The 26,516-nt window shown below is 38.8% G+C and overlaps 1 pseudogene; it reads left to right on the top strand.

Moving 5' to 3' along the window:
* Window positions 1-339: 339 nt before the first annotated feature.
* On the top strand, window positions 340-1,976 carry LOC144254928 (M-phase inducer phosphatase 2 pseudogene; annotated as a pseudogene).
* The last annotated feature ends 24,540 nt before the right edge of the window (window positions 1,977-26,516 follow it).

Here is a 26,516-nt window from a genome sequence, read left to right as displayed (position 1 = left end):
CATTGCAAGCTACTTTGTGGCTCCTTCCACTTAATGGATTGTGCAATGCAAGTGATCTCTGTAGTTGCTCTGTCCAGGAAGACTGATCCCATAGCTCTCCAGAGTTGGAGGTGACCCACTGGGAACTGGAAAGCCCATCTCCTACTTTAATTGGCTAAGAACATTCTGTAGAAAACCTTTGGCGTTGAAGAGGTTTCCCTGGCTGTAGCCTGAGTCCCGCGTCCCTCCACCTCTCCCCACCCTCCCCGCATCCCTTTCCCCTTGGGCTACCTCACCTCCCTCCGGTCCCATTGCTCTTCCTCCCTCCCTTACTCCCACCCGGGCCGCTCTCTCCCTGGCCCTGGCCAGCTGTGCTGGGCTTCTGTTGGTCGCCTTGCGCCGGGCCCTGCAGCCAGTTTTTGCCCGCCCCGCCGCGATGGAGGTGCCCCAGCCGGAGCCTGCGCCAAGCTTGGCTCCTAATTCTGCCGGCTTACGGGAGAGCGCCCAGCGTCCTGGCCACCTCCAGGGCCTCTGGCTGGGGACTCATGGTCTCCTGGAGTCCCCGGAGCTTGCGGTCTCTAAGTCTCCAGTCACCACCCTGACCCAGACCATGCACAATCTCGCCGGGCTCGGCAGCGAGAACCCAAAGAGTCTGCCCTTTCGCAGCCAGCGGACACACCTATCCCTGTCAAGGCAGGGATCTGAATCTTCCCTGTCATCAGAGTCCTCTGAATTTTCTGACGCAGGTCTCTGCTTGGATTCCCCCAGCCCTATGAACCCCCAGATGGCAGAACAGACGCTTGAACAGGCCATCCAAGCAGCCAGACGGATTATTCGAAATGAGCAGTTTTCTATCAGACGTTTGCAGTCCTTGCCGGCATGGCTGCTGGGCCACATCACCAACTCCCAAGCACTGGAAAGCTGGAGGAAGAGTGAGGCAGGTGACAGAGCTGCCGGCAGTCCTGGGGAAGACAAAGAAAATAATGGATTTGTCTTCAAGATGCCATGGAAGCCCACACATCCCAGCCCTGCCCATACTCTGGCACAGTGGGCCAGCCAGCTGCAGAGAGGCCTTTACCCAGAGGCCAAGCTCAGCCCCTGACCTGATGTGTCTTACCCCTGAGCATAAGATGGAAGTAGAGGAGCCCAGCCCCTTCGCTCAGTCCTGCTCTCTGACCCCTGCTGAGGCAACTACTGAGGAAGATGATGGATTTGTGGACATTCTGGAGAGTGACTTAAAGGATGATGAAGCAGTTCCCCCAGGCATGGAGAGCCTCATTAGTGCCCCATTGGTCAAGACCTTGGATAAGGAAGAAGAACAGGACCTCATCGTGTTCAGCAGCCTGAGAAACCCAAAGCCCGTGTCCTCTGCTCAAAGTCCCTGTGCCATGATGAGATCGAAAACATCCTGGACAGTGACCATCGTGGGCTAATCGGAGATTACTCCAAGGCCTTCCTTCTACAGACTGTGGATGGCAAACACCAAGACCTCAAATATATCTCACCCGAAACGATGGTAGCCCTGTTGACCGGAAAATTCAGCAACATTGTGGAGAAGTTTGTGATTGTGGACTGCAGATATCCCTATTAATATGAAGGAGGGCACATCAAGACTGCTGTGAATTTGCCTCTGGGAAGGGATGCTGGGACCTTTCTGCTGCAGCACCCCATCATGCCCTGTAGCCTGGACAAGAGAATCATCCTCATTTTCCACTGTGAATTCTCATCTGAGCGTGGGCCCCGCATGTGCTGATTTATCAGGGAACGAGACGGTGCAGCCAATGACTACCCCAGCCTGTACTACCTGGAGGTGTACATCCTCAAAGGCGGCTACAAGGAATTTTTCCCACAGCACCCGAACTTCTGTGAACCCCAGAACTACCGGCCCATGAATCACGAGGCCTTCAAGGAGGAGCTGAGGACCTTCCGCCTGAAGATGCAGCTGGGCTGGGGAGTGAAGCCGGAGGGAGCTCCATAGCCGGCTGCAAGATCAGTGAGGAACCGGTGCCAGTCCTGCCACCATCCTGGCCCTGTGAGGCCCTGGTGCCTATTGTACCATGGGCCTTCTAGAGGCCTCAGGTGCTATCCAGGGGAAAGACAGCATGGGTGTCCTGTCTGTCTGCCCCTGTCCCTGATTTCCCTTGTCTCACTCCAGTCATTTTCCATACCCTGGAAGACCCCAGCCTGGTGGGTTAAAACCAGGTCAGAGGAAATATTTTGTGTTCAGCAGGGACCTTTTTGCTTTTCTTCCTTCCTGTTTGGGTCAACTCTTTTGTCTTCCTGGTCCAGAAAAGTCCCTTTATGTATGTGTCAGCTGAGGCTGTTGGGAGAGCCTTGCCCCTAAGGACCAGGATGGGCCAGGGCTGCCCCTGCCTCTGCAAGAATCATGGGTGTGTCTGCACGTTGCCCCTTTCTTTTTCCTGTCCCTCTGTCCAAGCACCCCCAGTGTAAACATAAGCTCTTACTCTTTCCTGTTGCAGTATTACCTGCATGCTTGATTTCTTTGTCTAACTTTTACCTGTCCCAGGACACAATCACTGGCTGTGTAGTCTCCCCCTGTCCAGTTGGGGTTAGAGATTCAAACAGCAATTACCCCCTGGTCCTGGCTTTTGTTGCCCCAGAAAGGGATGTTATTATCTTTGGAAGTCCCTGAGGAAGGGGCTAAGGCCTGAATCAGGAGCCTACTGGAGGCCCCAATGCTGTGAATCCTAGGGCCTGACTGGTCAGAACTTGCTGCTGTCCTGTCATGGATGGATGGATGGATGAATGGACTGACTGTGGGCGGGTGGATGGCCATGAATGCATGGTGCCTTGCACACACATGTGCATATAAGTTGAGTGGAAGCATTTTGGTGAACATGCTAGCCTGTGGCAGGAATGTATATGTGAACAAAAAGTCTTTACAATTCATTTGGAAATATTCAAGAAAAAATTGTTCAAGAAAAAATGTGGAAGCAGCTAAACCAAGGACTGAGCAACCTCTGGATTCTGAATCTCAAAGTGGGGGAAGGGTTGTGCTTGAAGGCCCCATGAGACATCTGTTAAGGATCATCAATAAAGCACTGAGCAAGTTTAAAAAAAGAAAGAAAGAAAGAAAGAAAGAAAGAAAGAAAGAAAACCTTTGGCGTTCCCCCATATAAATAAAGCAAATGCGGGCTTTCAGGCTTTCTTTCCAGCTTGGAAGCTAGACCCTTAAGGCCAAAGAGCTGTCCTGACCTTGGTCTTTAAAACTACTTTCTGGGTCCTGTGATTTTTCAAGGTATTTCTCAGCCAACTCACTCCCCCAGGGGAACCCAGCTTTCATCACCTATGAGGGCTGCAGGTGAGAGTTTCGATTTCTGTTTCCCTTATTGCTAGTGATGTTGCATATTTTTCATATATTTGTATTTCTTCTTCGAAAATTATCTGTTTAATTCATTTGCCTATTTATTACCTGTATCATCTAGTTTTGTAATTAAGTTTTTGTTTTGTTTTTTTAGTTTTTTATTCTGGATATTAATCCTCTGCCAGAAGAGTAGCTGGAAAAGATTTTCTCCCTTTCTGTATGCTTTCTGTTCATATTCCTAATTGTTTCTTTTGCTATGCAGAAGGTTTTTAATTTATTAACTCTTGGCATAGGAGCATTCCTGAGTTTAGGAGTCCTATTGATAAAAGTCATTGCCTGTACCTGTATCCTAGACTGTTGACCCTATGCTTTCTTGTAAGATTTCTATTAAGATACAGTTTCATTATTTTGCATAGGATACACTGGTTTTCCCAGCACAATTTGTTTAAAAGGCTATCTTGTCCAATGTATGTTTTTGGCTCATTTGTGAACAATGAAATGTGTGGGATTCTCAAATGTATTTTGTCCTGTTTCTTTGGTCTTCCTGTGTATTTTCATGCCAGTACCATTGCAGTTTTTGTTACTATAGCTCCATAGTATAATATTAATTAAGGTATTTTGATGCCTCCAACATTGCTTTTGTGGCTTAGAATTGCTTTGGCTATTCTGGTTCTTTTATACTTCCAAGTGGATATTAGGACTTTTTTCTTGGTCTGTGAAGAATGGAATTGGTATATTGATGGGAATTACATTAAATTTGTATATTGCTGTTGTTAGTATGGCCATTTTAACTATTAATTCTGCCTATCCAAGAACATGGGAGGTCTTTCTATTTTCTGAGGTCTTCTTCAGTTTTTTCTTTAGTGTTCCATAAATTTTCGTTTTAGCGGTCTTTCACCTCCTTGAATAAATTTATTCTTTGGTATTTTCTTGAGGCTATTGTGAATGGAATTGTTCTGTTTTTTTCCTCAGCAGATTCATTGTTGACATGTAGGAAAACTATCGATTTTGTGTATGAATTGTGTAACCCACATTACCAGATTTGTTCATTAGCTCTAGTAGTCTTTTGGTGGAGTTTTTTTTTTTTTTATCTTCTAGGTATAGGATCTTATCATCTGCCAATAGTAATAACTTGTCTTCTCCCTTTTCTATTTTCATCCCCTTTATTTCCTTCTGTAGCTTAATTGCTCTGGCTAGAATTTTAGGGACTGTATTAAATAGAAATGTTGCTAGTAGTCATCCTTGTCTTGTCCCAGCTTTTAAAGAAAATGCTTTCAGTTTTTCTGTTACTGTGAGGTTTGCTTTGGGTTTTTCATTTATAGTCTTTATGATGTTGTTTTAGTCAGCTTTTTCACTGCTGTGACTGAAGGATGCAATGACCACAATTATAGAGGAGAGAGAATTTATTTGAGAGCTCATGGTTTCAGAGTACTTAGTCCATAGAAGGCCAGCTTCATTCCTCAGGGCTCAAGGTAAGACAGGACCCCATGGAGAGAGAAGGTGGCAGAGGGAAGCAGCTCACATCATGGTGATCAGGAAACAGAGAGAGAGTTTTCCACTTGCCGGATACAAATATATATGCCTAAGCCATGCCCCAATTCCCACCTCCTCCAGCCACACCCTGCCACTTCAGTTACTGCTCAGTTAATTCCTATCAGGGGATTAACTCATTGATTGGGTAAAGACTCTCACAATCCAATCATTTCTCCTCTGAACCTTCTTGCATTGTCTCACAGGTGAGCTTTTGGGGGATACTTCACATCCAAACCATATCAGATGTTGAAGTAGGTTCCTTCTACCCCTAGTTTCTTCAGTGTTTTTATGGGTGCTGAGTGTTGTCAAAGGCTTTGTCTATGTCAATTGACATGCCTAAGTTATTTTTGTCCTTCATTCTATTTATGTGATGAATTACATGTATTGATTTGTGTATTTTAAACCATCTTTGCACCTCTGGAATAAAACCAACATGCTTGTGATGTATAGTCTTCTTCATAAGTTGCTGAAACCCATTTGCCATTATTTTATTAAGTATTTTTCATCAGGGACATTGGTCATTTATTATCTTTCCTTGATGTGTCCTTATCTGATTTTGGTATAAGTGTGATACTAGCTTCATAGAATGAATTAGGAAATATTCTAACTCTTTCTATTTAAGTTATAATTTGATGAGTATTGGTATTAATTCTTATCTCCCATGTCCCACATGGGCAATGGTGTCAGGGTCACTTTTCGTGAATTGGGCTGGCAATGAAAATACCACACAAACACAGAAATGCCTTTATTTGGGTTCAAGGATGCCTCTGTGACTATACTATGTATACAACCAGAGATATGAAACATTGTGCTTTATATATGTAATAAGAATTGCAATGCATTCCACTGTTATGTATACATAAAAAATTTTGAAAAGAAAAAAATGTTAAAAATAAATAAGTAAATAAATAGGTGATCCACATGAAAAAGTGTTTCATTTCTTTTAAATCAACTAGAATGCTTGGGGAAAAAAGGTAAGTCAATGAACAGGGTAAGAAGTGCACCTATTTCTGCCTGTGCCAAATGGCGATTATTCTCCAGGAATAACAGCATAAGTGTATCCAACCCAAGGAAGGCCAGTGTTAACTCCCCAAGAGGGTCTGTCCATTTGGTCCAGGAGAGGACAATGACTCATCCATTTAACCTGTGCTGACCTCAGTCCTGATGATGCTTTTAATTTTACATGGCTACCAGGTTTGGAGTAGAAGCTCCTGATGGTTTCTAACAGAGACAGAACGCAAAAGACTTTGTGTTCTCCTGTGAAAGGGCAAGCATGTCTCCTAGAGACACCTAGCAGCCTTTCCTCAGGAAGGACTGCCTGCCTGCATGAATCTGTTATTGAGCAATCAAGCACTCAGGAAGCATTTGGGTAATGAGGTAGAAGAAGTGATACAGAACGTGTAGCCACACTGACCTAGATTTGAATCCTGACTCTGTTACTTCTAAGCTTGTGACCTTAGGCAGCTCACTCAGTCCCTCTTGTTCTGCTATTTTGAGTACAAAGAGTGTTAGAATAGACCACTTTCTTTAGTGGGGTGGGACAACAGCAAGGAGGCGGTATGACTGGAGCCTTGTGAAGAAAATCCACAAATAGATAAAGTCAGTTAGGGTGGAGCCCACTGTATGGACCTCGAGCAAAGATTTAGAGTTTCTTCTTTTGAGAAGCCATTGGAGGATTTTAAAAAGAGGAGAGACCTGATCTGGCCTCATTTTTCCTAAGCCTTCTCTGGCTATGGAGGTGAAGAAGACTTTAGAAGCAGAAGTGGAAGTCCCACAGGTGGTAGCTGCACAATCCTGGGACAGCACATGCTGGCTTGGACATGCACAGTGAGAGGAGAGTGCTGGGGAGAAGGGTCAGATGCAGGATCTCCAAGGTGCACTCCTGGATGTCTAGGAGGAAAGAAATCACAGAGGAAGAACCCCAGTAGCCGAGGAGAGCATCATCACATCAACCTGGCTCATGATTTAAACAATGTGCCAGAGAAAAGATGCCTGCTGTCCTTGGCTTTACCAGTCCTTGTCCTCTTGGGTTGTAGTTGAAAAGAGAATGGCCTAGAAAAACAGTGAGACCATGGAGTCCAGTCTCCCAGCAACTACATATGACCATGTGAAGAAGTGTGGCAGATGGGACATTAGTAGGTGTATTTCTACTTTCAGCCCCTGGGACATGGGGTATGCTGACCCAGTAATGACCTGAACTGTAAGAATAATCTGGGATTATACTGAGCAAAAGTTGCTGCAATCAGGTCAGAAGACTTTGTCTCTGCTGAGCCTGGCTCATCCACAGAAGCCCTTGATTGCAGGCTTCCACAGAAAAACTCATAAACAATTTTTTTCAATTTGTTTAAAATGATTTATTTAAAATAATAACACTATAATTTAATAGTAAAAAAGCAAGAAATATTGCCCTCACAATTATTTTTTATTTATGTGCTTTTATTCACAAAACTAGCAAATTAATAGATTTTATAAGAAATTGGTCATGAAATATCTAGCTGAGATTATTAGTGAAGGTCTTCCCCTGCATGAAGCCACTCTGAGAGAGAATATCCAAAAAGAAATTCTTAGTCACAGGTATACCAGTATGAGGACCACTACAGGATGAGTCAGAAGACACAGCAGGTATAGTACAAAAACCTGACAGATTTAAAATAAGACATCTTAGTATTTGTGTTAAGAGATGAGCAAGAGTGACAAAAACATTTCCATCTTAAAATTACAAAAAAATATTACTAACAATGAAAGAAATGAATGACTTTGGAAATGTAATATCAGGAATAAATTGATAAAAAATTCAAATAATCATTAAATTTGTGGCTCTCAATCTTCTTTTTTTCCCCACCCACAATGATAATGGAACCCAGGGTACCCACCACTGAGACCAGTTCCAGGTCTTAATTTTAGTTTCTTTATTTTGAGACAGGTTCTCAATAATTTGCCCAGGACACTTATACTTTGTACTCCTCCTGCCTCAGCCTGGGTAATCCCTAGAATTTCATGAATGCACCACTGCACACAGCTTAACAACCTGTTTTAAATGTTTTGTTTTTAGTTGTAGATGGCCATAATACTTTTATTTTATTTATATGTGGTGCTGAGGATGAAACCCAGGGCCTCACATGACTAGGCAATCACTCTACCACAACCCCAGTCCCTTATCAATCTTAATTAAGGGAAAAAGAAGGCAAGTGAAACTACAATAATAGTAAAAAGAAAGAAATAACCACAAGTCTGGAAGAGGTTTCTGAATGTTTTTGTTAATGTCTTACACGTAATATTGAATTTTCCTTTTACATAATCATACATACATAGAAAGTAATTGCCTCCACTTCAGTCCCCAGTACTACTCCTTTCCCTAATCTCCTCCTATCCCCTTTTCCATGCTTCTTATCTACTGGCCTGCCTTCAATTTATTTGAAGTGTTTTTAAACTACTGGTATCTCCAAATCAAGTGGAAATGTATGTCAGTTCATGCATTCACAAAACACACACTATTTCTTAAAATTAAAAGTGTAAGCGAATAAAACACTTTTGATTGTTTTGAGAAAAATAGATGTTTAAGCAAGAATGTGTCAGAGTCTAGGTGAGGTTTTCTCCAAATCAGCATATTCCAGTTTCACAGAGTATTTGGGAAACAGTGACCACCAGTGAAGAGACTGCTATTACCCACAGACTGATTGCAGCAAGCTTCATAAACCTGGGCCCCAGCAGTCACCAGGAACAAGGGACTTGCAACACTGACAGGTAGTCTGGGAGGGTGAGGCCAGAACTTGTAGCCATGAAGCAGGTGAAGATGAGAGCAGGACCATGTAGAGCAGATACCATCTACTCTGAGTAAGGAGGGTACCTGACCCCTGACCTTGGGGCCACTAGGGTAAAATTCACACACCTTGAGCTCCCATTGCTTTCTGCAGTGAACTGCCTCATAGTACTGAGAGGAGTAATGGGGTTTGGAATCCATGTCAGTTTGTTCTTACCAATTTGATTTGTGTTAGCAACCTCTTTGTGGTAATGTTTATAAAATTTCAGTGTCAAAGCACATGCCATGCAAAGGATTCATATTTATATGAATATGCAGAGATGATTTTAATTTCCAGCCATTTTCATTTATTTCTAATGCTTAATTCAGACTTGCTTCTCCTTTAGATGACTATTCTTCTAGGGAGTTTCATCCTTCTGCTGGTTCTGATTTTTATCTTTCTTTTGCATGAAATATATCATTGAGTAAATGTCATAGTGCAGGCTTTCTGGATATATGAATTATTTTATATTTAGCATGGAAGGTTTTTATTTCCTTTTCAATTCTGAAGGACAATTTATGCTGGATTTGTTAATTTTGGTTGGTATATATGATTCCAAGCACTCCCTGCTTTTAGGATTTGAACTGTGAAGTCATTTGAAACTCTAATTTGCAAAACCACTTGGGATATTTGCACTGCCCTCAAAACATGACTTTCTTTTTCATCCTGAGACTTTCAAAATCCTAACCTTAATCTGTATATTAGGTATTTTTCTTATACTGTGTATTGGAGAGGATCTTTATTAATCCTGTTTGTTTGATGTTCAAAGAGGTTCTGTATTTGGATTTTCATCTCATTCTTAAATGTTTTGAAAATTTATTGATATTTATTGAAAAATGCTTCCCATATTTATTGAAAAGTCCAACCACAGGATAACTTCAGCTCTCAGCACAGAGTTCCAAGATGGGCGTGGCTCTTGAAGCTGAGCATGCCCCCTCCTGTCTCTGTTACATAGGGTTACTTGGCAACCTTTCTTCATTTATTAGCTGCTACCCGAGTATTGAGTGGCTCAGCCACAACTAGGTACCTGGTGGGACTAAGTTGTTTATTCTGTGACTGAAAAAAAAAGTCTTGAAAAGCCCCAGAATACAAGGCTGGGGCCTGTGAGGCCTTGTCATGGCCTCTAAGTTTGTCAGAACCCAGAGCTCATTCATGAGGAGCCTGTGGAAACTGGGCTTTCGCTATAAAGCGAACACGAGAATCCACAGAGCGGCCTTAGAGGGAGATGTAGACAAAGTGAACCACATCTTGACTCATGGAGAAGCTGGTGTTGACGACCGAGATAAAAAAAACAGGTAATACTGTCCAGAGGACTAGGCATCCTAGGGACAGGGTGCTGACCAGGGAAGGCGGGGCCAGTAAGGAAGAAGGCTCCACCTTTCCCACTGGGCCAGGGCGGCAAGAGGGAAAAGAGGCCAACTCTCCTTTCACCAGGTGCTTGACTTTCCTGCGCTCACAGGCTCCTCAACTCCTGGGCTCTATAGACCTTGGAGACATCTCCCATCCAGGAGGTCTTATTGAGCAGCCAAACAAAACGTTAGCCTGCTTCCTATATTTTGTATTTTGATGCCTTTATCTATCACAATGATTCTTACCTTTGTTATCTCACATTTCTTGAGTATTATGGTTAATTAACATCTTTGCTGTTGACAATATTCTTTGTTTTACTGTTGACAATATTCTTTGTCTTCAAGACCTGAGAATCTGTCTTTAAAGTGGTCTCATTTATTGGTGACGTTTTCCACTTATTTTTTAATTTGATTGTCTGAATCTTTCCAGGATTTATCTTTGGTCCTTTTTCAGAATATCTATCTCTTTCTTGAAATTATCTTTTACCTCCTGTATTTTTAAAACCCTTACATCTTCTTTTAGTTCACTGAACATTTTAACTATGACCTTTCTAAATTCTCAATATTTTCTGCACTGTGGTGTCAATGGATTCAGTTGTTGAAGTGTTGTGGGTTGTTTGGGGTGGTAGGTTTACATGCTTTTTCATATTATTTCAGTGTGTACCCAACTTCTGAGAGGATGATTACCTTTACTATTGTTTTTTTTTTTTTTTTTACCAAGGATTGAACCCAGGGGCTTAACCAGTGAGCCTCATCCCCTGTCCATTTATATATATATATTTTTTATTTTGAGACACAGTCTTCCTAAGTTGCCTAGCACCTCACAGTGTTGCTCAGGTTGGCCTTGAACTTATGGTCCTTCTGCAAAAACCTCCTGAGCTCCTGGGATTACAGCCATGAGGTTCCAAACCTGGTTATTACTTATACTTTTAAACAAGAGACAATTTAGTGAGCTTCTTTGTGTAAGTTCCCTGGGCTGGGTGAATATCCAGGTATTGGTACTCCCATTCTACATGTTCATCTTTATTCCCAAACTCAGCATCACTGAAAGAAGATACTAAACCTTAGTACCTTCAGAGCAAACTTCATGCGCTAATAAACCTTAGGTCAAGTGGGACTTGATGAAAAAATTTTCAACTCTTCTCATATTCTGGGTATAAAATTGTGGTAACACTCTGAAGTAGGTTGGGAAATGAGTTATTACAGATAGTAAAATTACTGTCACATTATGTAGGACATGAAAAGAAGAGTAGAGATTAAATGGAAAGAAAGAAAGAGAGAGAAAAAATAGAAATGAATAATACAAACCAAGTTAAAAAGAAAAGATGGCTGGAGGAATTTGTGTTAGTAGCAGATAATGGTAGAGGAGAAAGTGGGACTAAGGGGAAAGAGGAGCAAGTGTACATATGACCTAGGAAAACAAAAATAGAATGGTTTCCAGTGAATCTTTAAAACATTACAAGAATATAATCAAATATTGATGAGGGTGTAATTTGATAAAAGATGAACATGTATTGATTCAAAATAAAAAGTAGCATGTAAGATCAAAATTGATATTAGTGCTGTATGTAACAATCCAGGCCAAAGTGGGAAATTTTCTTATTGAGTCTTGATTGTTTGGATTTCACCAGAATTGGAGACCTTTAGAAAATGCCCACCAATCTTCAGCTTTACATCTATGTTTCTCTGGGTGTGGCAGTACTGGAAAAAGAACTGGGAGGTTCATCTTCCAAGACCTCCACCAAGTTCTGGGTGGAAGGGCCCAGTGCTGACTGAGACAGATGGTGGAGCTTCCAGAGGCTCTTGACTATGCTGGCCGCTCAGGTGCTGGCCATCACGCAGTGGGTGGGGGTTTCTTGATCCTGTGCAGTCAGCAAGCACCTAACCTGGTTGGCCAGTCCAGCCACAGGATAACTTCAGCTCTCAGCACAGAGTTCCAAGATGGGCATGGCTCTTGAAGCTGAGCATGCCCCCTCCTGTCTCTGTTACATAGGGTTACTTGGCAACCTTTCTTCATTTATTAGCTGTTACCCGAGTATTGAGTGGCTCAGCCACAACTAGGTACCTGGTGGGACTAAGTTGTTTATTCTGTGACTGAGAAAAAAGTCTTGAAAGCCCCAGAATACAAGGCTGGGGCCTGTGAGGCCTTGTCATGGCCTCTATGTTTGTCAGAACCCAGAGCTCATTCATGAGGAGCCTGTGGAAACTGGGCTTTCGCTATAAAGCGAACACGAGAATGCACAGAGCGGCCTTAGAGGGAGATGTAGACAAAGTGAACCACATCTTGACTCATGGAGAAGCTGGCGTTGACGACCGAGATAAAAAAAACAGGTAATAATGTCCAGAGGACTAGGCGTCCTAGGGACAGGGTGCTGACCAGGGAAGGCGGGGCCAGTAAGGAAGAAGGCTCCACCTTTCCCACTGAGCCAGGGCGGCAAGAGGGAAAAGAGGCCAACTCTCCTTTCACCAGGTGCTTGACTTTCCTGCGCTCACAGGCTCCTCAACTCCTGGGCTCTATAGACCTTGGAGACATCTCCCATCCAGGAGGTCTTATTGAGCAGCCAAACAAAACGTTAGCCTGCTTCCCAGCCACTTAAAATTCATCCTATAGAACGCTTGATTGACTATTTAAAAGTGATTTAAATCACAAAATTTTGTTCCAGCACTTTGTTTTAATGTACACATTTTTAAAAAATGTTATGTACATTGTAGAAAAGTGCAGCATGAGACAACGTTTCCCATAATAGAGCAACTTAAGGGCAAAAATAATTCTTTGAACACAATCTGGAATCCATTTGCATCAGTGTAGATGTATATGTATATAAGTTCTCTACTGAGGACCCTTACAAGGACATTTTGAAATGGCAAGATGGCTCCTGTCTCTGTTGTGCAGGGTTGCTTGGTAACCATTCTTCATTTGTTAGCTGCTTCCTGAGTATTGAGTGGTAGCAGTGTTTTGTTTCTAATGTTATTTCACACTAGCATATTTAGGGGTACCAATTTCAGTCTTCAAAGGATTTTCCTTATTTCTTGGGTGGTCCACTTGTACCCATCCATCAACTTCTGAAGGCTCACTCAGTGTGGTTTTAAGCAGACAACCATCTTCATAACCAGATTTGCCGAGAAGTCTGGATTTCCTGCAAGCTTTGCATTAATTTCAGGTACTTCCCTTGAGAGAGGATAGCAGTCACTGGGCGATTTCACACTTAATGAAACCGCAAACACATCATGCTTTTTTGTTGCACCTCCAGTTCTGTTTCCAGTACTGCCTTTACCACCCTATATCCCAAATGTCCACCTATCTGGTTGGAGGAGTCCAGGGTTGATTGGAGAGCTGGTGGCAGGACTTTCAGGAACCCTTGGCCACACTGGCCACACCTATACTGCTGTTTCAGGCAGGTGGATGGGGTTTCCTGATCATGTGCAGTCAGCACTCTGCTGGACTGGCAGCCTGGATGATCATGAGTGGAGGAGGATCACTGAAGATATCTACAGTGACTTCTTTTAGGCTTGCGGTAAATCCTGAGGTTCTCTTGGGAAACAACTGAGCTTTTCAAGACCTCCCTGAATGTCATTGATTTCTGGTCCATCATGATGGACCAGATCTTGGAGCTATTCATAGTGTTGGAGCTATTCATAGTGTTTACAGGAGAAAACTCCTCTCCAGTGGGCTTGAGTTTCTTTGAGAGCTCAGGTTGAGCACGCGCAGTGTCACTGTCCTTTAGGCTCTGCAAGCTCACTTGTGTTTAGCAGGGTTGTTTGTGAATGACCATTCTGCCCTTGAAGGACACCAGATCTTGGAGCTGCCTTGGTTAGTCGCTGTGGCAGACTAGGTTGGCTCACCTCTTGGATTCAATGGGTGGTGAAAAGTGCTCTATGATCTCCTAATGAATCTTCTTACTTTCCCAGGACCCCTCTCCATTATGCTTGTGCTTTTGGACACTGGGATGTGGTGGCCCTCTTAATAGAGAAGAAATGCAATCTTGAACTTTTGGATAATCAGTACAACACACCTCTGATTAAGGTACACAGTTAGTAGCCTAGGGTTTCTGCAGGAGATGGATTTGATTGAAATGCATAAATAAAAGGGGCTTAATATAATTTAAATATAACTAATTAGTGGACCCTATAAAATGTTTGGCTTGCATTTCTTGTATCTATGATACATTTCTTGGTACAATACCAACAGGCAGCAGAACACCAGCATGAGCGCTGTGTAAATCTTCTTCTCGATAATGGCGCCAATCCGAATGTTCAGGACCCGGATGGTTACACTCCTCTCCACAATGCCGTCTTTTCAAGGAACACTGCAATGGCAGAAAAACTGCTTTCTCACAACGCAAATATGGAATTCCAAAACAAGGTAAACATCACTGAATTTTATTTCCAGATTATTTGAAATACTTTTGTTTTCATAATGACATATGTTGGGTTTATTTCCATATTAAGAAGCTGAAGCACTCAGTGCACAAAATGTGTTGAAATGAATGGACTTTTGAGACTTCACTTCAAATACCAATACTTTAAAAGTATTAGGAGGTACAGCTTTCAGGTATGCGCCAATGGCAAATATTTGTAAAAATACTGAATTTTTAAGTTAAAACATTTCCTGTGTCCAAATTATTTTTTGCACCAAGACCTTTTTCTAAATAGTGTAAAAGAAAACAGAGAAGTAAATTTTGTCCTGGAAATAGGGTTTATCTTAAAACTCAAACAAAACAAAGAATTTTACAATAAATGGTGATCTTTTTGATGTGGGAAAAGTTACATGAAAGTTAAATATCTCTCTGTGGTAAGGCTTGAGCAGGAAATGTGGAAAAGCAGATAATTTTCCAATGAGGAAATTTAGATAATTAAGGAAAACATACCAAGAAGAGTTTAGTTTTTGTAATTTTTCTCAGTTTCTGTGTATGGATGAGGTGCTATTCGATCTGGGGAACAACAATACTTAATTTAGGGAAGGAAGATGCAGAGTTGCAAATGTGTTTAAAATGCAGTTTTAGGTGGGTTCTGAGGAAACCATGTTGGCAGTGACTAGGCAGTGATTATGGGGAAGCTAGTGGGGAGAACACATTATTAACTGACAGATGATGTTTTTCTGCCTGAAACAACCAATTAGATAAGAGTCAAACCATGCTGTCAAACCTACACTATATGATTAAAATGTGGGAGCTAAGGAGCTTACATATGAAACCAAGCTGCATTTTGAATTTACTGGTCCTTATTCTGCCACTGTCTAGGAAAATTACATGGAGTATTGTTAAATCACTGTCTCTCTTGCCTGTTTATTTTTTATTTTTTGGCAACTCTCCAAATTGTAAAGGGAATTGTTCCTGAAAATGAGAGATGAGATGAAGAGATGATTGTCTGGTCTTCTAGTTCTCTGCTCCAATGGTATCACAAAGTGACCTGGGGAAGATTTAAATATTGTCAAACCTAGGCTTTTCCCTGGAGGTTTATATTCACTAAATCCAATAGGCCCTGGACATGGATATTTGCAATATTTCCTGAGATTCTGACCCAACTCCTGGAAAAGAATCCCTCAATAGAGAGTATAATATGCAAAATCCCAGATCCCCAAAACTGAAGAAATAACTGGGAGAATTGGAGTTTGACTAGGTACAACTTCCTTCCAATCTCTCCTTTCTGACCAAATTAGTTTTAACTTAACATTTGTTTTTTTCTATTTCCATGGCTGGGAATTTAAAAGAAGTATGATTAGTGATATATTTTTGGCTTGCAGAATACAACCTTTTTCCTTTCAACAAACATTAATCAACTACTATCATTGGAAAGGTGATTAGAAATTTTCTTATGGCTAGTCTTTCAATAAGCAGAGACCAACCTTTTAAGGATTTTGTCTCTGTTATCATTCCAATCATTGGGTCAACAAAACCTGACTTGAAAAAATGATTTTCTTGGTTAGGAACGGCAAATGTTGAAGATTCTTAGCAGAGGTTGGATGCTACTCTATATCATTAGGTCTATTATGTTTCTGGGCCTGACGTAATCAGCCTAGCAGTTTTAAAAACTGAAAACTATGTAGTAAGAGCATCATGGGGGCTCCTCTTAATAATTTAGTGTCAGCATTCCTATGCATCTAAATTCTTATTTAAATAATCATCTGGGAGAACAGTGAACAAATGGAGTATGTGTTTATAGTTGGTAGAAAAAAATATTAAAATGAAGATGTTACGAATTTTTTGTATTATATTTTGAGGTCTCATTTTTGGGTGAAAATTATATTAAAGAAAGGAAAGATTTTACATGCAAACACTTGCTTTGAACATAACCACTCGTATACTCACAGTAAAGATAAAATCAAGAGCTGCAGACTAAATGTAACACACAGATATATGTGTTATATTCATTCATTGAGTCACATTTAAAATTCAGGTGATTTAGTGTCTTTTATGATGTTAAATTTAATCCATGAACATCAATGTAAAACATTTTTTGATTCACAAAATTTTTGAATTAATTAATAACTTTAAATTGCAATTAAAATGGGAGCAGAGTAAAAGATAATTTAAAAAGTAGATGTGGACTACGATAGTAATGATAATTATAACCCAGGATTATCATTATAAGTGAGCATATATTTTGTGTTGAGCTTTGTAACAGCTAATACAAACAGTTTTCATTGTATAATATCAGCAAATTCAGGGAACAATTAAGAATGAAATCAAAGGTCATTTTGAGCCTCTTTTAATTCAAAACCCATTTCCTTAGAAATCTATTGAAGCAGGAGTGCCTGACATTGGTATTTGGGATCCTGACACCATAGATAGAATCACATGGGTTTATACAACATGAGGGAAGCTTTCTCCTCATTGGAAAACTCTCAATAGTTGTCTCCTAGCAACTCTTAATTCCTCAAATGTAACTGTTTTATACAAAAAATGTTCAAATTGGTATTAATGATGGCAAAGGACTTCTTTAATATTGGACATGTTTCTCTAACAAGGAATCTTTATGATGAAGCTTGGTATTTATGGAAAAGTAGATATTCTTTGGAATGGATGGATAATCCACACTCTAAAAAAGAAAATTTAGCACATTAATTCAACAAAAGTACCCAAATAATTTACCTTTAGGTTTTGGGGTTTGGGGTTTTTGAGATAAAAGTTCTAGTCCCTGTCCTCAACAAGTTCTTGGTTTAGAAGGGAGCTGCAACCACACAACACCAATAAACCAGGATACATGCTATGATGGAGACCAAGATTTCTGGAACCCATTATGTCTTTTATAATTTTTCTGCTTCAGTTGAGAAATTTTGTGAATAAATTTTTTTAATTTTTTCTAGGATGGCCACACACCACTTCTCCTTGCTTTGAAGCACAACAGACAACGAGTCGCAGCATTGTTAATTCACAAAAAAGCAAATATACATGTAGTTGACAAGGAGAAAAGGTATAGTAGTGATATCTTTCAAAGTTTAATGGAATGATAATAATAATTCAAGTAAAAATATTAAATTAATGGGAAGAAGAATATTAACTTACAATTATTGGGATACATTGAAATATAGGAACACATATCACCTTTTAGAAAAGTAATTATATGGGCTAATACAAATAACATTATATAGTATGATCAGATTCCATCATAATATTTGTTGATGTTTGTCATGTGTAAACTGATTTGATTTGTCACATTATCAACCCTTTAGCCAAGTGTATTTCACATTAATTTTATAAAGTATTGGCTTTTTGTTTACTTTTGCATTCAATACTGAATTGCTTAACCTTTTATCATATTTAAACTTCTGCATCTTATGTATATTTTCTTTTACAATGCTCTATTGATCATAAGTAGATGTTGAAAGCCATTTACTTTTGGATGATCCTTTGCTTAAACTGCTTTTTGAAGAAAATTCATTTTAGGTTATCTCTAGGTGAGTATTAATTGCTATTGGTAGATTATTTTTAATCCCCCCCTTTTCATTTCTAACATACTTTGATGGCTATATTTTTAATTGACTGGAGCAAAGGGAAGAAAAGAAGCTTTAATGGGATAAACATTTGCTAATAAACATGAGTCATAGATGGGTGAGCAAAAGACAAGTGATAGGCTTTACATCCAAACATGACTGTTTTGCATTCCTTCCTTTGCTAATTGCAAGGTGTGTCACCTTAGAAACATTATTCATCACTAAATATGTTTCCTGAAAAATAAGATAATATATACTTGAAGGTGGTTAGAAAATTGCGTATATGGCAGAGGTTTCAGTGCCTAGCAAATGCCCATGATTATATTACCTGAAACTGCAATGACTATAATTATCATCATTCTTATTCCTATTGTTTTAAGCTTGCAAACAGCCTTTTCTTATTTGATTTTGAAGTGAATGAGAGTTATAACATGTTACATTAGACTAGGGTAAAAATGGATCATTCTTCACTTCAATCTTTACCTATTTCAGCCAGATGACCTCATCATAGTTGTGGTCCATCAAAGTACATTAAATGTGCAACTTCTGTTATGTAATGCCCAATTGGGATAAGAGGTTTCCTGTTTGTGTTTCTCTATTTGATGTGGAGGTAATATGCAAAGATGAACACTTGGGTGTTAGTATATATAAAGGTTATTTGTACACAATCAAGAACTTAAATTGGTAAAAAGATTAGTTGTTTAAATGATTTTATTAAAGACAATTCATCATTTAAAGTACCTAAGGGTGAAGTTATCTCTCTGTTATTTTAGAACAGCCCTCATACTTGCCACAAAATATAATGCAAAATGTATAGTTGAGCTTCTTCTTCGAGAAGGTATTGATGCCTTTGCTGAAGATCAGTCTGGAAGGAACGCATTACAGCACGCCATTGCTAGTGGTTTCAATGTGTAAGTGTTTACATTAAAATGATATGATTCAATGGAGGTTCAAAATAATTACAACTAATGCATCCTACACACCAATCTGATTTCATAGTTCAGGTATGTTTGGATTGCAGTCAAGACCCCTGCAAAAATCAAGACTCCTTAGAAGGCGCAATGTATGTAGGATTCATTAAGCCTCACCCTCTTTCTGATGGTGCTCACGGTAGAACCCTGTCTCAGGACTTTTAAAACCTTTATCTAAGCCAACTGATTGATTAGCTTCGGTATAGGAGAAAATTATGTTATTCAATTATATTTATAAATAAATTGAGTTTATAAATTTTTAAATAGCTGATTTATCCTAAGCATTATCCCAGCATTATCCATTATATTCTAAGTATAACCCCTGCATATGGGGCACAAATAACACCATATCTTTGATTTTTTGTTTTGGTTATTTGTGTTTTGCCAGTGTCATTTTGGGTTTTACAAAGCACATTTTCTTTGGTTGTGGGAGGCCCCGTGTCAGAGTTTAACAGAAAATCTTACTTTCTCTAGGAACTAGTTGTTCAACCATTCTCCTTGGATTTCTTTGAGGAGTTTCTTATGCCTAAGGAAGAGAAATCTCTTTCACCAGAGGGTAGATAAAAAGGACTTCCCAGACATTCTTTTGTTTCTGTCCAATGGGTTGCTGTAATGTTGCAATTAGAAGTAGTCCTACAATCTGGTAATGATTAACTTCACTACCAGGTTGTCCTGACTGATCCAGATCCCTGAGTCTTCATGGTGATATAAGCTTAGACTTAAAAGTTACAACTTATTTTCCTTCTAAGTATCCGTATGGTTATCACCTCATCTATTGTTTCCCAGTTGGCACTCTGCTTTGGTAGCTGGATCTCCTAGCTTTGGTCACCCCAGGGTGAACATGCCAATCCTGCCCTCCCACTCAAAACCTTATGTGCAGTCCACATGCTAGCCCAGACCTTTATGATGAGTGGTCCTTTGAGAGTTTTGTTTGTCTTTTTGGATCATTCAAAATAATCCAACAGTCTCAAATAAGCTTATAGGAAAAGTTCAGAGTTCCCTTTTAATCTCTTCTAACTGATCCGTAGCCCAAAGCCCCATTATATCTTATAAAGCACATTTTCTTTGGTTGTGGGAGGCCCCATGTCAGTGATTCCCAGGGAGGATGCTAATTCTAATTGGTACCTTAAGTGATTTTTTTCCCCATGGCAATAAAAGTTGTCCATGCTACTTTCATATCTGCTTCATTTTTCAGAACATTTCAAGTTCTTTCTCACAAATAAGACATTAAGCAGTATTCTCAAAAACTAAATTCTTTGAACCTAGAGCTAAGCCTTATCATGATTTGTCAGTATTCATGTGTAAAAGAAGGTTTTGTGTTTCAAGTTAGCTAGAGATCAGTGTGGAAATTAAGCTTCATTCTGAATAAAGATCTACTGGTTCCATTTGATTAGGTAGAAAAGGAATAGTAATAATCCAAGCTAACTGATTGATTAGTTTTAGTATAAGGAGAAAATTATGTTATTCAATTATATTTATAAATAAATTGAGTTATAAATTATTAAACACCTGATTTGTCCTAAACAATATAGCACAAGAATAGTACAGTCAATGACCCAAATTAGGACTCATTAGAATTTGTTAATAATTGCAATATTTGATCATTAGAACCTGTGAAAAAACTGAGATTGGATTTTTACTTGAGTTTCAGAGTTCAACATTAACGTACAAATAATTCCATTACTTTACTATTTCTCTCAGCATTGTTTATATTAACTCACTAAATCTTCATAGCAACCTGGTGACCTAAAGCAGTACAATCCTTATTTTTTAGAAGGAGACTTTGAGCCTAAGAGCAATGACTTGTGTCAAAACACAAAGCTATTGTTGACAGAGAGAGGACATCTTCTGAGTTCAGAATGCTTTCCTTATGTCAAGCTAATATAGTTAATATTTGAGCAGGTGAAATGAAAGTGAATTATAAATGTGAACATTCATTTCACCTTACTTTGTTTTTGATTACAACTTATGGATGCAGTCTTTGGGATGCTGAGGCAGGAGGGTCGCATGAGCCCAGGATTTGAAGACTAGCCTGGGCAATGTGGTAAAACCTCATCTCTAAAACAAAACATAATAAATACCCCCTTCCCCAAACATCCTAAAAATAACTGCAAGGTTAATACCGTGCATAGAGAGCTTGCACATTTGAAATATGTGGGGCTAAGTACTGATATTAGTTCTGATGCTATCTATAACACTCTTCACAATTTATATTTGGTTAGTGTTTCTCACATCAGTCTTAAGATACTAATTTGATTCCTTTTTTTGTACATTGTAATAGGAAAATAATTCTGGCACATACACGAGCAGTATTTAATGACATGCATGCCAGGAGAGCAGGTAATACTTCTGATAGTGAATTGCCCTTAGTGTTCCTACCCTACATAAAAAAGTAAGAGTAAGAAAGTGCCATCATAAAGGAGTGGCATCAGATCAATGTGTATAGGACATTCATATTTTCCTTTTTAATAGCCTATAATTTAGAATTCTTTAAGAAATGGTAGAGAATTTATATTTTCAAACAATGTTTTCTGAAAAAGATTTCGTTATTTAAAATTTGGCCTCAGAAATCTTACTTGTCTTTGTATAAATCATATTTTAAAATTAGTATGTTGTGTAATTCTTCTATAGTGACATTACAGTAAATTGGGCTTGTTATAAAACTTGATACTTTTTTAGTATAATTATTGACTCCTGTTTTTGGCACTAATGAGTGGATTTCACTGTGACATTTCCACACAGGGATATCATATCATATTTGAATCCTCTCTATCCTCCCTATGTTCCCTTCTCTGTTTCTCCACGGTCTTTTCCCTCGTCCCTATAGTCACTTGTCTTTTCAGAGCATCCTTTCATTTATTTTTTTTCCAGGCTGTACATGTGAGAGAAACACAGGATACTTGCCTTTCTGGTTTACTCTGCTTAACAGGATAATTTCCCTTGTATATTCCAGTTTTGTTCCCCCCTGCAGGGCTTGAAATAATCATTGTATACTTATCTGGTTTTTAAAGTTTCAGTTTAAAAATGTACTGTACTTCTGATAGCTTTGCCTGTATAACGGGTTCAACCATTGTCTCTTGTAGCTTTCAGTATTCTTTCTGATTTTGTATTTTTGACAATTTTATATAATAATATGATGTGGAGAGTTTCTTTTCTGGTCAGGTCCACTTGGGGTTCTAAACACTTTCTGTACCTGAGTGTCTATATATTTCCCATGATATGGTGCATTTTCTAGTATTATTTCACAGAATAAGTTTGCTATGCCTACAGTCTGTACCTTTGCTCCTTTTATGTACCCTTGATTCACAGTGCATTAATTGCCTATCAGTAGTATAATTGATAGCCAGTATAGAATAGTCTTCAGGAATGGTCCGAAAGAATTGCTTTATAAGAAAGTATGATTCATGAACTTCTACTATTTATGTTTTGTATTGTTGATAACATATTTATTTTACCATTTGCTTTTATAGTGGGCGGTGACTCTTCAACCAGGTATGTTTTTGTTTTTTGGTGGTGCTGGGGATTGAACCCAGGGCCTTTGTGCATGCAAGGCAAGTACTCTACCAAATGAGCTATATCCCCAGCCCTCAACCAGGTAGAATTTTACCAGTTAAAAAAGAAAAAAAATAATGACCTCATAAGCTAATGAGAGAATGCATCAGAAAGAAATGAAAATTGTTGGATGTTCTAGTCTAAGCCAGACACCATAATATGTGCTTAGCAATTCATCACACCACCTTTGAAAGTATCTGTGCTATTATATAACCTATTAATTACTGATTAAACACCAGTCATTCAAAAAAGTTGACTAATGGGCCCATGATCTTATAATCTTATAGCTGGCCTCTGATTTGATCATCAGCCTGTCTGGCTGATAAATTCATTCTATTGCCCTTTTACATAGATTGATAGGGACCTGTATGACACAAAGGATCAAGATTCAGGTCCATAGCAGATTAATTCATAAGTTCAAATTTATTTGTCTGTTAATGCTTAAATCAGGCATTTTCTAAAAAACCTGTTTGTACTTGAATTTGTGCTAATATTTTTAAAACTTGGCACTAGTAAGTGTTGTACCTTTTGTTTAGTATTGGGGATTGAACTCAGGGGCACTTGATCACTGAGTCACATCCCCAGCCCTAATTTTAATTTTATTTAGAGACAGGGTCTCACTGAGTTGTTTAGCACCTCACTTTTGCTGAGGCTGGGTTTGAACTCATGATCTCCTACATCAGCCTCCAGAGCTGCTAGGATAACAGGCCTGCACCACTACACCCAGAAAATGGTAACTTTTTAACTTCAAATGTTTTAGGGCAAATCTCACATACCAGTGGTCATAGGATCATGGGTTTTACATAAGCAGAGTCAGGCAATTGGGCTGGAGTTGTGGCTTAGAAGTAGAGCATTCACCTACCATGTGTGAAGTCCTGGGTTCAGTCCTCAGCACCACATATGAATAAAATATTTTTTTTTAAGTCAGGAAATTACTGATGAGGAATTGTTTTCCTGGAAGTGAAGAATACATATGACCTGTCTGTGATATATAAATAATTATTAATTGTTAATAATGATTACTATTAATATTAATAATATATAGTTATTAATTACATTAATCTTCTTCAATAATTATTTAGAGAATAGTTTAATAGATTTATCTAGTTCTTGATTTCATAGTTGACTGTCACATCAAGCTAGCGCCCCTGCCTAGTTCTAAAAAGATTTTTCTTTTTTCATCATTTATGTTTTTTCTATGGCTATGATGTTTTCTTGAAAAAACTTTTTAACTTTCTCTTCTGCTTTTGTTGATGTTTGGTCTTTTAAAAAATTACTGTCAGCTAAGTACTAAATTATTCTCTAGATAAAGTCAAAATCCCAGAGAATAACAGAATTTTAAAGACTCGTAGTCATGAGACAAAGAAACCTCCAATACTTCAAAATATTTTAAACATTCTGCCCAAATGGTTGTTAGGATGGACAACCTAAAACTTAAATATATTAAACGACCTTATCTGGTTGTAGAAAGTAACAGCAATGACATTTGAACTCATATTCCTTAATGGAAAGCCAAATACTGTTCTAAATTGCAGTACCATTGGTGAGTATTTTAACAATAAAATGGAACAGTGAGTCTAGTGAGCCCAAACATGGATAATAGGAAGAGAATTAGTAAGTGAACCTGGAGGTAGAGGATCATAATAGAACTACAGAAGAGGGCATATTGAAGAGGAAAAACTGAGTTGGATAGGAATCATTGTTTTCCCATAAGAAAACAAAATATCTGAGTTTACACCTGGTTTGATGAAGACAAAACAGGAATTTAGGACATGGATTTTGGGAACTAAGTAGAAAATGATATTAAAATAAGGGGTTCAAAAAAGTCCAAAACAAGTTGTTGCTTGTAGGAACTGACACACTTTCAGGTTTCTGTTGAAGATGTTAAAACCTTTTGAGCTACTGGGAAGATTGTGTAGAGTACATAGGAACATGAGGGTGGTTTACCAGACTTCAAGCACCAAAGGACTAGGAGTTGCTCAACCACATGATCTATGGCCCAGAGCAGGCATAGGCCCACTTCTGCCACTTTTGCCACCTTCTCATTTTCCTCCTATGTTTAGGGTAGGGTAGGACAGGGGTACAATCTGGCAGAGCTTTCACAGAGCTTTAGTTGGATGGTTATGCTGAGACCAGTGACTGAGACTCCATTTAGCTTGTTTTCTAGGAGTGAGGAAAGAGCAGCTCCCAGTCATGGTCATTGAAGCCAACCTTGTTCAGGAAAGTACATCTTTATAGGATGAAGCTTGAAAGGTCCTGCAGAAGGAGGACATGGGAGTGGAAGCCCACAGGAAGGAAGATGTTGAGATATTTGAGGACACAGAAGTACAACTTATTTAGATAGTACTTAGGGAAACAGAGTCCCACGTGCAGTACTCTACCTCAGAGGCAATCATTCCCACTGAGTGTCTGAGTGTGAATATTTTGAAGTGCTTTCATGGCCCTGAATAAGGTAGGACTTGTACTGGGAAATTAATTGAATTATATAATTTATAATGTTTTAATGTGTCTAAGAAAGGAATTCCCAATAACAACATATACATTTTTTCCTCTTGTGTATCTTCATCTTTCAAACCATTAACATGTTTCAGGGAAATCCCTGTGCCTTTTTTGAGTAAAGGGAGGCGATAGGTACATATTGTAAGTGGTTTCCATGCCAAAGCACCAAGGCTACCACATTCAAGTTAGCCAACTCTGATCCAGGGAGAGAAAAGGGAGAAGGAGCAGTATATCTTTCTACCTCATGCTAGATTACCAAGTTTGTTTCAGTCCAAGCCACAAAGGTTGTGTTGGACTCTGATTGGATTCTTCAGTTCAGCCTTCAGGGCAGGAGGTAGTTTCTGAAGATAAATGATTCTCAGACTTGGCTAATATATTGCCTCTCACTGTTTGAAATTGATCTAAGTATGACTTCACTAAATGATTCATAGAATGGGAAAAGCGAAGGCAGAAAGAGGTAAACAAAAGTTTTGTTAAAATGGAGGTCATATTTTAATTCTCTCAGTCAAAAACCTGATTCTGGGGCTGCGGATGTGGCTCAAGCAGTAGCGTGATGGCCTGGCATGCGTGCTGCGCTGGGTTCCATCCTCAGCACCACATACAAATAAAGATGTTGTGTCCCCTGAAAACTAAAAAATAAATATTAAAAAATTTCTCTCTCTCTTAAAAAAAAAGAAAAAGAAAAAACCTGATTTAATATAGTGATATCCAAACACTCACCAGATTTTATTACTTTAAAAAACCAGACTCACCCATTTTTGTAATACATTTTGCTCTAAAGATTTGCAGAGCAACCTGGTGCTGCTGATACCAAGCCTACTTCAGAAGAGAGCAACAACAAATCTGACACCAAGGTAAATGCCCTGTTGTTAAATTCATTTTCTTGATGTGAATTTTGTGAAGTGTTTAGTCTTTCAATTTAGCAATGCTTTTCTTGTCATTTTATTTGGAAATGTTCTAGGAGAAATTATCTGATAACAATGTGTTGGGATTTTACTTTTATCTTTTATCAGTGTTCCATCTGATCCTTTAGGCAAGTAGGGGCTTTTGAAAATCCATAACCACAGAAAATTACATTAGTAGAAACATTGTAATTACATTAGTAGAGATTGGGTTAATGATTATTGGATAAATTCACTGTGACTTTTAAATAAGCTTCCATAATTTTTAATACTCAGGACAAAATAAATCTTTAATGAATCAAATAAATATTTATGAATCATGAAATTTTCCTAATTCCTTCAATTTGAACACTATGCAGAACACTGCATATAGTTTTTTTCTTGGCCACTTTGTTTTCATATCATATATTTTTATGAGAGCTTTTCCTCGATTTCTATTCTAGGTTCCATATTTACATTTAAACTGTGGGAATTTGTTAAAAAGTAGAAATTTTAAACCTGTTTCTCAATATTTCTATTGTAACGGTATTGTACTTTGGTTTTGAGTCTTTTTCCATTAAGAGTATTTAAATCTCTTAATCTAATTAAAAACTAGATGTCTTCGGCAAATAATAAATAGTTCTTGAAGCAGAAAGTCTGAAAAACCATATAGTATGATTTGAACTTCTAAAAA

The sequence above is a fragment of the Urocitellus parryii genome, chromosome 5, assembly GCF_045843805.1.
Source record: "Urocitellus parryii isolate mUroPar1 chromosome 5, mUroPar1.hap1, whole genome shotgun sequence".
NCBI classification, from domain to species: Eukaryota; Metazoa; Chordata; class Mammalia; order Rodentia; family Sciuridae; genus Urocitellus; species Urocitellus parryii.
Note: the sequence above shows the minus strand (reverse complement) of the source record. Positions and strands in the feature narration are given on the sequence as shown.